Raw genomic sequence first — 13,632 nt, forward strand, 5'->3', positions numbered from 1 at the left:
TTCCAACAGAAACGCATACTTGGACAATGTCATCTCAATCATAATATATTCCACTACATCGGGGAAACCCCACGCAAACCACCCATGGGGACTTCGCTGCTTTCACAAATATATATATACACACACACACACACAAACACATATATATATATATATATATATATATATATATATATATATATATATATATATATATATATATATATATATGTATATATATATATATATATATATATATATATATATATATATATATATATATAGAAATGAGGGGCTAGTTGCAAATAACACAGAAATAAGAGCTGGCAGTCAAGAAAACTTCGGAAAGCAAAAGAGAGGATGTGGTAGGTCATTGAAACAGATAAAGAATTTGGAAAGAAAGAAAGAAAGTGGAGAAATATGCCCGCCAGGTGGGATCCGAACCCACGACCTCCAGAATACCGGTCTGGTGCGATAACCACTACGCTACCGGAGGGGCAATTTTCCCCTCCACTTTCTGGGGTATTTATGTTTAGGTATTTTTGCTTCCTGTACTTGGGGGTGGTAGCCAGCGCCATTAGGACTGCTCGGGGTGAAGGGGACCTTCTTTTTAACCCCCGGCCGTGACTCGAGTGTCTACGGTATGTAGAGAGTGGTCGACCAGCGTTGAACCCTCTTAAGCTTCTTATGGCACCTAGACTGCCAAGCTACAACTACAAAGCCCATGCCGCCACGGGCAGTGAGCTTACATGCGCGTCACCGGTTACAAGGATTAACTACAGTCCGTCTTCAGCAGCAAGGTCAAGAATGCAAGGGGTGCCCTTTACTATATCTGAAGACCAGGCAGCTTCCGCGACTTCGGGGGGTCCCACAAATGCCAGTGGGGGAGCCCGTTTGAGGCGTCCCCTTCCCCGCCTTCGCCTCCCTCTGTATGCGGAGTCACGTCGTGTCACGCCAGATCAATGAACCGCGTAATAACTGTTTGCACTCGGCCTGTCAGCCGCACGCGTGGACCCCTGGGCTTATTCCACGAAAATATGTCGGAGCGGGGCCATTTGTAAAAACATGAAGTCAAGAAGAGAGAGGCGACAGTCGGTGTGTGCCATGCCTCCGGGGCAACCAAAAAATAGAAAAGAAAAGAAAAAGAAGGCAACAATAGAAAAGAGAAGCATAGCAAACATGAGCGATTAGACAGGAAGGACGCGCGCACCCCGTGAGCACTAGCATTGGGGATCACAATGTGAATACAAGACACCCGAGGTATAAGCCACAACAGACACCAAAATAAAATACTTTTTAAATGGTCGGTTGAAATTGGAAGCTTCAACATTCGATTTCACATTTCCAAGGATAAAATGAGTATGACATCTGGTGACAGAGGCAATGGGTACAGTCTGGCTATTAATGAGGTGTGTTATGGTTCCTAAGTGCTGATACAAGTAAATGAGAGACAAAAACAAAATAAAAAATAAAAATATAAAATAGCTGGGGCGGGAAGGGAAGTGTTGGTAGGGGGTCGGAAGCGGACGAGACAATTATAGTGACCGGCGGAACATAGCGGCAGGTAGTTGGCGTTTCAATGCACAACCTCACACCGGGAGCAACAGGCTGCCTGTGCACGTCAGACAGTGCAATTACCTTCGCGGGGAAGGCCGATGAACACGAACAGTTTAATGTAGGCATAGCAAAAGGACAACAAATCTACAAGGTCTCGTATGTCCCGGGGTCACAATGCCCCAATGGTCATGCAGCGTACGAATTACAACCATCGTTCCAGGACTCTCATTAAGACCCCCCTTCAGGGTAATAAATCCATAGATTAAGTAAGACTGACATTGTTCTTGCTCCCTAAAGCTAGAGAAACTGATCTGAAGAAGTGTGACTTCAATGTCTTCGAAAGAGTGATTTTGCATCGCTAGGTGTCTCGACAAGGGAAGGTTTGGTTGTGCTTTGGTGTGATAGCGGTGATTGTTAAACCGCATTCGAAAAGGTCCCTCAGTCTGGCCTATGTACTGCATAATACATCCGCCAAACTCCAATAGGTAAACCAAATTGGGCGAGTCGCAATCAAATCACCCACGCACAGAACATCGCAAGTCCGAGTGTGTGCTGATTTCAACCCTCGAGGTCTGCATGTGTTTACACACCAAACATCTGTTTTTTTCCACACGGCCGGCAGCCGAATTGCTGGGTGTGCCTGTCCTTGGCGTGGACAAGATAGTCCCCTATGCGTTTTGCGCACCTGTATAATACACGCGGAGGATCACTGAAAATTCTGGAAAATCACTCGCTTTGCTGGAGAATGTTGAAGTGCTTTTTAAAAACTTGATTTATGTTTGGAGGGCTAGTAGTAAACGTTCAGACTAAATTGGAGCAGGAGTTCTTCCCATCATTCACGTGTGACCCCTGAGCAGTGTGTTACGATTTAAACTTGCCCCCCTAGATATGGCAACGTCAGCAAGGGCCGACGGGTAATGCTGTTTGACGAGGACGCCCCACATTCGGCTGGCGTTCGAGCGAAAGTCTTCATCCTTGGAGCGAATTCTTCTAAATCTATGTGCCTGGGAATAAGGGATAGCCGTCCTGCAATGACGTGGGTGGCAGCAGTCCAAGTGCAGGTACTGTTGGTGGTCTGTAGGTTTCCTTTACAGACTCGTCTACGGGAAGCTCACCCGCACATGAACCTGAACGTCCAAGAAACTAATTTCTGTGGGAGAGTACTCGTAGGGGAATGAAATATTAGGATTAACTGTGTTGAATTCTTCTATAAAGGCAATAAGTCGTTGCTCAGTGTCTGTCCAGATCAGGAAATTGTCGTCAAGGAATCACTTGTACAGTGCCGGTGAACTGTGTGAAGTAGAGAGAAGTTTTGTTTCTATATTGTGCATGAATATAGTGGCGTAATTGGGTGCCATTTTTGTTCCCATCGCAGTGCCACTTGTTTGGAGAACGTATTTGTTTTCAATATAAAAACTGTTGAGTTCTAACATGAGGTGCGTCAATACCTCAATAACCCTCGGACTGGGAGAGTCGGCTTCGTGGTGTTCGTTGTACGACTGAATAAAGGCATTGATGTCATCGCTGTGCGCAATGTTGGTATAAAGGAAAGTCACGTTCAATGTTACGAGAAATGGACCGTCCAGTAGAATTATGCCCTCGATTTCTTTGAGAAAATGGTTTGTGTCCCGTAAGTATGATGGAAATGGAGGGGGTATATTGTGAAGGAGGTAATCTACGTAACTTGAAATTGGCTCTGTGATGGTAGCTATTCACGATATAATTGGTCAGCCGGGGTTTCCAATTTTGTGTAATTTTGGAAGCATGTAAAATCGGCCAACCACTGGGTGGGCCGATGTTAGTGCCGCGGTAAGTTTTCTATCAATTTCTCGGGCCCCCACAAGTTGCTCAAGTACGTGATTTACAATGTTGTGGTGTTCTTTAGTAGGGTATGACATAAGGGGCTTATAGAATTTCCGGTGGCCTAATTGCCGATCCACTTTTTTGACGTAATCATTCCGGTCGAGAATAACAATTACCCTCCCTTGTCAGCTGGTTTGATTACAATGTGCAGTTGGTTACTCAATGCCTTGAGAGCATCCTGGTCGTTTTTTGTGATGTTGTGATGACGGGTTTGGCGTGATTGGTATGCCTGGAAAACGTCTTTCTGGAAGCACGAATATACAAGTCGAGATTTTCCTCTCTTTGTGCACTGGGAGTCCAGTGGGGCTCGGCGACGAAAGAAGGTTTGGCGTTCTCCCCATCACTTCTGTCGAAGAAGTACTCTCATAAACGCAGAGTACGGGCAAAATTATCTAGATCCCCAAGGAGTGCTAATTCTGAGTACTTCTCGTTGCTCGGGCAAAATGTGAGACCCCGCGACAGAACAGAACAGATATCGCAGCGGCGCCAAATTTCATCTTCCAATAATTAACGATGTTGCCACCCCCGCCGCTGCAGTCAACCCCTAGCGGTGGTTCCCCCAGCATACTGACAACACCCTTCTCGCAGTCAACCGCATCCACAAGAGGCAGACTCGATTGTTGCCTCACGCGCCTCGTATGCGACGCGCCATGCCCCGTACCGTCATCCCTTGCGAGTTTTTTGTCTTTGTGTTTGACACCTCGAGGGTTTTTTGGGGCCCAAACAAATTCAGCTCCTCGAGTTCTGCCGCAGAAAGTAAGGAACTTTCTCGGACTCGACGTTCCTCTTCCACAAGTGACGTCAACATTTTTTCAGAGTGCTCTATTATGACGGGCACTAATTCTAGACAAGCGGTATTTAGCATTCGATTCCATTGTTCTACATCCTCGTTAGATAGGCTCTTTATTGAAGGAGGCAGTGAAATACGAAACACTTTGGGGGCAATATTTCGTTGCTTATACGTCTGAAGGGTACGCACATGAAGGTCATAGCATACACGCTTGTCTACAAGTTTCCTGACTATAAGAAGTCTTTTGATTTTATTGTTACGTCCCCTGAGGAAGAGGAAGTTGGCTGGGACTCGGAGCCATCAACTCAAGCAATCTGCACTCGGCGGGCCGATCCAGAGAATTTCCTAAGGTTGTACCTTGGAGCTAGAGTTTTGACAGCGTCCTCTATGTCCCCCGTGGAAAGTGTGTGCAGCGCTGCGCGATGTTTCGGTGCTATCCTCGACAGCGGTTGCAGCGGTGTTGACTGGTGGGTGCTCGTTGTGGGTAACTCGGGTGACGTGTGTTCATTACCCCGTCAGAACTCTACGGTTGGGCCAGGGCCGAGACACTTTCGTCGTCGGACGCGTAGGGAGGGTGACTCCGGTCGTGGTGCGGGTCCACTCGAAGGGCTTCAGGGCTCGCACTCTGCCCTCATGGTCGGCGTGGGGGAAGTATCTCCGGTTGTGAAGCTGGACCCTCAGGAATGGCAGCACCTCTGGTGGGCGTTGCGTAAAGGGAATGGGGAGGGTTAGGACCGGTAGCTGGATTCGGGACAGCTACACGGATCAGTGGGGGCCAGTCCGAATCCAAATGCCGCCTTCGTTCAGTTTATAGTGTGGCCTGTGCGAACGTAGGCTCCTGTGGCGTTTCACGAGCTGGTAATGGTGACGCATAATCTTGCCAGTCTATATATATATATATATATATATATATATATATATATATATATATATATATATATATATATATATATATATATATATATATACAGAAAGAAATGCCAGCGTCACTCAGACTACACGGGGAGAAGGGGACCTTCTTTTGAACCCCCGGGGCGTGACGCGAACGTCTACAGCCTGCCATAAGCGGGTAACTGGCGGGAAACGCTGTTATGCTACCTTGGCATCAAGGCTGCCAGAACCGAGGCCCTCGCTAAGGTTTCGCACGATAAACGGGTTTGGAAATGAAGGCCTCGTTAGGAAATACAGAAAGAAATGCCGGCAGTCTACAATGCAAAAGAAGGCATAGGGGAATGGTTAGACTATTTTTTGCCGTTAGGGACGTTACAATATTTTGTATTATTATTACTACGTAAGAAAGAAAAAAAACGTGCGCCCAGAGTGGGGACGAACCCACGCCTTTCGATTAGATCTCGAATGTCTTACCAATTCGGCTATCTGGGCGACTGTGTTCTCCTTCACTTTCTGGGGTATTTATATTTACTACAACGACATCTGACCCTTGAGGGTGCTAGCCACCGTCACTCAGACTACACGGGGAGAAGGGGACCTTCTTTGCAACCCCCGGGGTGTGACGCGAACGTCTACAGCCTGCCATAATCGGGTAACTGGCGGGAAACCCTCTTATGCTACCTTGTCATGAAGTCTGCCAGAACCGAGGCCCTCGCTAAGCTTTCGCATGATAAACGGGTCGGGAAATGAGAATGTCGTTAGGAAATACAGAACGAAATGCCGGCAGTCTACAACACCAAAGAAGGCACAGGGGAATGCTCAGACTATTTGTTATCGTTAGTGACGTTACAATATATTTTTAATAATATTACATGAGAAAGAAAGAAAAACACGCGCCCAGAGTGGGGACTGAACCAACGCCTTTCGATTAGATCTCGAAGGCCTTACCAATTCGGCTATCTGGGTGACTGTGTTCTTCTTCACTTTCTTGGGTATTTATATTTACTACAACTGCATCTGACGCTTGAGGGTGGTATCCAGCGTCACTCAGACTACGCGGGGAGAAGGGGACCTTCTTTTCAACCCCCGGGGCGAGACGCGAACATCTATATCCCGCCGTAACCGGGTATGGGCGGGAAACCCTCTTATGCTACCTTGGCATCAAGGCTGCCAGAACCAAGGTTATCGCTATGCTTTCGCACAATAAACGGGTTTGGAATTGAGGGGCTCGTTAGGAAATACAAAAAGAAATGCCGACAGTCTACAATGCCTAAGAAGGCATAAGTTGACAAAGAAGTCAAAGAAGGCCCTACTAGCGTCCTTCCTGCCCTCCCCCTTCCCCTGCGGCTTCGGGCCATCCTTTCTTAATAAAGTTTTCTTCATTCCAAAAACCGAAGCTGACTAACTTAAAGCTGCAACTCCTCATTTTTTCCATCAAAAAGGAGGTGGCGAGGAAAATTTGTGGTAACGCACTGCAAACGTGTACGCAGATATTAGTTCGTATCGAAAATGAGTCAGATCCTGCATTTTCGCGGGTCAAAATGGGCCAGCTTCATCTGCCCAATGGTAGTTTGCTTTTCGCTTGACTGTTCAGTGTATTTCATGGATATATCTATAGGATTTTTTTGCTTTTCGGTCCTGCATTTTTACGAATTCCGAAACTAATTAGGGCACTGCAAAAGATCTGTCGCCAAACGTTGGCGACAAAACGGAGGGAAGAAGTGAACGAAATGAAACTGAGAGAGTGAAACAACCATTCATCTGGGCTGCCCTGTCCTTAGGGCATAACTTTGGGTATATGTTTTCAACTCCCTTAGTTGCCCTTTTAGTGCTGGGCTAAAAATCCCCAACTTACAAGCCATGGCAAATTATTCGCCCCCGCCCCCCCTTGTGAGGGCACGAACGATAAACTACAAGCAGCCTTCATGTGAAGCATTTGGGAAATTGCGTGCAAGGCAATGAAGAACTTGCGTACTTTGTGAGTGCCTTCAGGCGGGCTGAAGAAAGTTATCCTACGAAAAATTTCCAAAAAAGCTTCCAATAGGGCAAAACGAATGCACCAACACTCCCTGTAGTATTCTACTGTTCTTGAGACCATATTGCGTGGGTTTTATGCCTTTTCCTCCCAAACTCCATCTCACCATTCGATAAACTTTAAAGTAGTGGAGCGGTCACCCGACGTCGTTGATCCAAGAGATGATCCGATAAAACAAAAACTCGCTGGCTCGTTGGCCGACGGCACATAGCCGACGCCGCTCTACTCCAAGTAAACTCAAAATGTACAATATGTACACTTTATTTACACTACCTATTTTTAACTGGTGGCTCGTGATCGCAAACAAGAGGTCGGGCAAGGCCCGCGTCGAGCAGGAGCTCGCCGCTCTACTCTCCTCTCTCCCTCTCTGGCTCTCTCTCTCCTCTAAAACATTGAAATCTTCATTTTTACCACCACAACCCCGCCCAAAAATAGGGCGCAGAACTTGGGAGTGAGGATAGCTCATTGATTACACCACACTGGGCCACTGATTGGCCCCCGTGACAAACAAAGCTAGGGGGTACAGAATAGCCACGTGACCCACCTTTCTCACTCTCATACAGAAACCCAAAAATATTCCGCAAAACACAAATGTAAGAGAAATGAAAACCAACCAACTAAAACCAGACCCAACTTCGAGAATCGGTTCTCGTGGACACGTCGTAAAGTATTGTCATGCCGTGCACGCCTATGGTTGTGCTCCGCGCCGCCAGAATTCATTTTTTTTTTGTAGACGCGTGGAGCTCCCAACAAACCCTGGTCGCCTAGTCTATCACGCGTCCCAGCCGCCGAGTGCCATAGACTGAACCTCTGGTCACCAATGTTTGACCCCTTGTCCACCCTTCAGCTCCCGTCCGGTTCGGGAATTTTCGTGGTGGTAATCGCGGTAGTTAATCTATGAACGGTCCCCCCCCCCAACCGCTTCATAGACGAACACAAGGAAATCCTTCTTTCGAAAGCTGACATCGCTTTCACCTTTTAAGGAGTGGTAGTCGCGTTTGTATGCGTCATCTTAGGGCCCGCTCGTTGGGTGGACAGAAAAGCGATGCGTATAACAAAGAAGCCTCCGCGGTTTCTCCTTACGCCCGTCGCGCCTAAATCAGCTCTGCCGGCGGGGAAACAAACACAGTACAGGTAAACAAGCTAAACCCAGTGGAAGATGTCTAGTTGCCCGGCGGTTTTAATTTTTATGTGAGGGGCCCCAACCTAGCACCTCCCCACAAAGAATGTTGTCCGTACACTAGCTGTACGTACAACATATACTCTGGCTGTGGGTTTTAAAAACCCCGTACACGAAACAGTTGTAGCATCCCAGAATGTCGGCGGCTGAAGTAGGCAAGAAAGCAGACGTGGAGCTTTGTTTGCAGTTTCAAGGTAAGATTGTTTGTTGTCAAACGATGCGTGCGCCGAGAACTTTCCCCGAGGAGGGACAGAGAGGGACCCCCGTGTCCTTCAAAGGCGAGAGAAAGAACGCTTCCCGAGTGAGCAGAGGACAATGGCGCCAGGACTAATTCCAGGTGTCGGCCGGACAGCAACAAAGCGCTCCCCCGGAAAGGCGACCATTGAAGAGCGCGGGGGAAGGACCCCACGCTGGTGGTGGCGTCGCCACGTGTCTTTCAGAAAGGCGCAATCTTGTCAATCCGGCGGCATACCGGATAGAAAGGAATGCGCGCGGGTGCCCAGCACCTTCCACTACAGAGGCTCCACCCCAGATTGTGGAGCTTATAAAGAAAGGCAGCAGTTACCGGCTGAATGGCGAAAGGTTACAGTCCACTGGTTATGACTCAAAACGCACGTGAGAGGCTGCATGAGCAGAAACCTCAGTATGAGCAGTGTTGGCGTGGTCGACGGTGCCTACTACTCGTTAGCCTCACACGTCTATTGTGATGGCGTTGTTATTACCTCCCAAAACACTGAAAGGATCGAATTACGGCGGCATCAGGGGAGGCTTCCTTGCGTAGTGTCGCACAAACACATGTGTAGCTGAGTCCATGTCGGGAAAAGTGAAAGCCTTTCGGTCACGAACGATGCGAAGTGCTGTTGGCCGGAGTTGCGCAAGCCATGCGCACAGCTTCTCGATGTGGTCGGAGGCTGCTGGGGCGGAAAGTTTCTGGTCGGAGAATTCTCCCGGGAGGCGCACTGTTGAGCCGTACACCATTGCCACTGCGCTGAAGCAGAGGTATTCCTTCAGCGTTGAGCTTAAAGCAACCAGAACAAGCGGGAGCTTTTCCACACAATGCTGGCGATCGAGTTGCGTTGTTGATACGTCATCACCATCATCACCACCAACAATTAAGAAATCATCATCATCGGGATTTAGCTGAGTGGAATAAACCAGCTTCCATCTTACCATGTCGTTCGTGGCTGGTGCTCTCAGTATTATTCGCTCGGTAGAGATATAGCAGTAGCGACGAGGATGGGATACTCTCGGCGGCGGGTTTTCGCATGTTGACGTCTCCCGCCGCCGAGGCGGTAGCTCCCCTGCTGACATTGCGAAAACGACAAGGTTCCGACGGCCCCCTGACCGCTACGGCTTTTACCCTGAACTCTTTATCTATTAAGGGAGGAAGAGATGATACATCATCATCAACATCACCTCTACCAACAATCAGGTAATCATCATCAGGATTTAGCCATCTGGCCATGTCGTTCGTGGCTGGTGCTCTCAGTATTATTCGCTCGGAAGTGATATAGCAGCTGTAAACGCAGCTTTGATATGCGTGTGCAAGCGCTCCTCCATTCCGTTGCCGGCGGGGTGTTAGGTGGTTGTATGCTGCAGCCTGGTACCGAGGATGGTCGAAATAGCGGAAAAGAGGTTGCGCCAGAACTGCCGCCCCCGGTCAGTTGTTATGCGGGCGGGGCAGCCACAGCTGGACACCCATGTCTGAATAAAGGCCTGCGTCATGGTCTCAGCTGATATGTCCGCAATTGGTATAGCTTCGGACCATCGGCTGTATCCATCGATGCATGAGTGCAGGTACATTAAACCTTGGCAGGGTGGTAGTGGTCCCACCAGGTCCAGGTGAACGTGGTCAAACTGTGACTAAAGAGTCCGAAGTTTCTGTAGTGCAGCTCGAGTGTGGTGAGACACCTTCACTTGCTGACGCATTTCACATGTACGAGCCCAACGTCGCACATTCACGTGGACGCCAGGCCAAACGAAACGTTTTTTTTCACAGCCGCTGTCTGGCGTGGACACCTGCGTGGCTGATAGAGTAGAAAGTGTTGAATACAACGCGGCGAAAATTCAGTTGGACGAAAAGTCGCGGGGTTGCCTGGCAGGTATCGCAGGTTGTCGTAGCCTGGGCGCAGGAAGGGCCACCACCGAAAGTGCGAGTGAAGATCGCCCCACTATTCAGTCTTGTCAACTCAGTGTCCTCCCGCTGAAGCGCGGCCATCGCCTCGACTTCAAGGACTTTGTGCCGGAAGCGTTGACGCGAGACACGGCGTCGAATGCTTCATGTTCGACCCCGGGAACGTGGTGGATGTCTGTAGAAAAGTCACTGATGAATGAGAGCTGACGACGTTCCTGTTGTGAGTAGGAGGAACTGTTGTTGTAGAGTGCGTAGGTGAGGGGCTTGTGGTCTGTCAAGATAGAGAACCCACGGCCTTCGACTCAGTAGCGCAAATGGTTATTGGAACAATAAATTGCGAGCGTCTTCATTCAAGAAGTGCTGTACCGTGCTTCTGCAGGCTTCACGCGTTTCGAAAAGAACCCCACTGGCTTCCACTGTGCCTCTGGCTGCTGCACTGCTCCGACCGATAAGGAGGAGGCGTCCACCCTGAGGCGTGTGGGAGCGTCAGGCAGTGGATGGATGAAAAGGGTAGCTGGGGCCAGTTCACTCTTAGCTTTCTTGAAAGCCTTCTCGTGTTCATCAGACAAACAAAATTCTGGGGACTTTCTGTCGTCTCAGCGCAGCAAGTTGGTCAACGGCTGGAGTACTTGAACACAAGACGGAATAAACCGCCGGTGGAAATTTAAGAACCCAAGAAACTCTCTAAGCTTGAGGAAAGATGTAGGAGCAGGAAACTTGTTGACGGATTTTTCCATCGATTCCAATGGCGTAAGGGCTTCAGCACTGATGTGGCGGGCGAGGAAGTTGAGAGCTTCGACACCAAACACGCACTTTTGAGGTTTCGACACTAGACCGTACTCATCCCGACGCTGAAAGAGCTGGCTAAGGTACTGTTCGTGCTGGCTAGGAGTTCTGGTGGCCGCCAAAGTGTCTCATACAGGTAGACAAAGACAAAAGGAGGACCCTGGATGACTTCATCCATGAACCTTTGAAAGGTCTGTGCTACATTTTTCAAGCCGCAGGGCATACAAACAAGCTCAAACATGCCGAATGAAGTTGTTATGGCTGTTCTTGGTATGTCCTCCGGTTCGACAGCGATTTGGCGGTATGCCGTTACGGGGTCGATCTTCTGTATATTTTTGCACCTGGCAGCCGTGCACTAAAATTGTGAATGTGTGGCAGAAGATACTGGTCCGGCGTTGTTGATGCGTTCAAGGCTTTGCAGTCACCGCACGGGCGCCCGTCGTCCCCGTCGTCTTTAGGCCCCATCTGCAGTGGCGATGAATGGTTGCTAGACGAAGGATCAAAAATTCCCACCTCAAGCCTAAGCTAGAACTCACTGCGTACAGCTTGAAGCCTGTTGCTGGGCAGCCGTCGTGGCCGGGCTGTTACTGGCGGCATGGTGGTGACGATGTGGCTCACTGAGTCACGTTATGTTTCACTGCCAGTTCTGTGTTGCAGGGCTTGGTTAGAAAAGGGAATTCGGCCAAGACGTGGTGTTAGGCATATACTTGCTGGAAGGCACAGATGCCAGATGAGCAGATGTTTGACTCCGAACCACGTACTTTGACAAATGTGTTGTTATCCTTGAGGCAACAATCACGTATGCTCACATCAAGGTTGAAGTGGCTCAAAAAGTCTGCTCCGAGTATGGCGAAAGTAACCACCGCCACCACGAAGACCCAGCGAAACAGGCGCCTGAGTCCGACGTTTATTGTCAGCCAGCGGAAGCTGTACGTAGCGATGCCAGTGTTCTTCATCGCCTCCAGCAACGATATGTTCTTGCTACGTCGGCGATCCTCTGGGGTTACCGGGGCAATGGAGATTTCGGCTACTGTTTCGGCTAGCAGTCGCGAGTTGCTTACGCAGTCGACTACGAAGAACAGGCGGCTGGGTGGAGGGGCGATGTCGTAAGCCACCGTTAACTACTGGCCGGAGCGTTTCCTGGAAACCAGCAAGGTTGAGTGCAGCGGCTAGCACCCGCGCCGAAACGACGGTGGTACAATCAAACTCCGTCCTGCCTATCTCGTGACTGGCTTCTCTGGGAAGAGCTTGGCTCTCTTGAAGGGGATCGGTTGCATCGTCGTACGTCCTGTTGGAGAGCGCCAGACAGCAAAAGCTGCTGCATGGTCTCGGTAATTTGTTCACATTCCCGTCCAGCCGCCACAGTCGATCTGGTTGTTTGTGTGTTCTTGCAACAGCTATGGGCGCGGAGGTTGGAGTAGAGTATTCCGTGATGCGATCGGCAAGCTGTGCCAGTCGATCAAGGGACGTCTCATCTGAACCCCCGAGAACCACGCACACCGACTGCGGCAGCCGTTGCAGAAAACGTTCACGGAGATGTGGGAGATGGCCGTCCTAATGCGTGTGCACACCGAGTAGTTGCCGCATCCGGTGCAGCAGTTAGGAAGGTAGTCGGTCGCCCAGCTCTTCCCGACATAAGAGCTGCTTAATTCTGCTTTCTTCAGGCGCCTCGAGGCGGTACAGTACCGTCTTTTTAAGGGTGTCGTATTCCCCTTGTACGGGTGGTGAAACCAAAATGGCGTCGATAGCGTCGACGATTTCGGGAGGCAGGGCTGGGACAACAAGAAGGTACTTCGTCCACTGCGAGGTGATGTGCCGGAGTTGAAAACGGCCTCCACTTGGCCGAACCAAACTCTTGGATTTTTAGGCCAAACATTTGGTAGCTTTAGTTTTCTGTCGAAGACTGCAGGCGTGGAGGCAGCAGTGTTGTCGTCGGAGCTCGTCGCGGCGTGTTCGTTGAAGCGTTGTTCGGATCACCAACTTTGTAGCAGCGCGGAATGTCGGCTACTGTAGGATGCGATAAAGCAGACGTGGAGCTGCTTTGCAGTTTCAAGACAAGACTGCTTATTTTCAAGATGCATGCGCTGGGAGCTTTCCCCGACCCGGCAAAAAGGGCAAAACCCACGTACTTGAAAACAGAAAGAAAAACTTAGTGCCCTTTCACTTGTAAAGAAGGATGACTTGCAAAGCTGGACGCAGTCCACGCAGTGAACAAAACAAAACACCTTTATCTTAATTTGCGATATAGCATACTTCCTAGCCAATTAGCGGAATGAACCTCTGACTGATCAAAGCTTTGCTCTGGCAACTGCCTGTGTCCCTCCTGCGTCGTAACCACTTAGTGTATGTGTGATGTCAGGTTCAGACTGTTGCCGCAACTGTCGTAATAACTTTGAAGAATGACGTCATTTGACGTC

The sequence above is a fragment of the Haemaphysalis longicornis genome, unplaced genomic scaffold, assembly GCF_048455015.1.
Source record: "Haemaphysalis longicornis isolate Haplotype H1 unplaced genomic scaffold, Haemaphysalis longicornis Haplotype H1 scaffold_4, whole genome shotgun sequence".
Taxonomy (NCBI): domain Eukaryota; kingdom Metazoa; phylum Arthropoda; class Arachnida; order Ixodida; family Ixodidae; genus Haemaphysalis; species Haemaphysalis longicornis.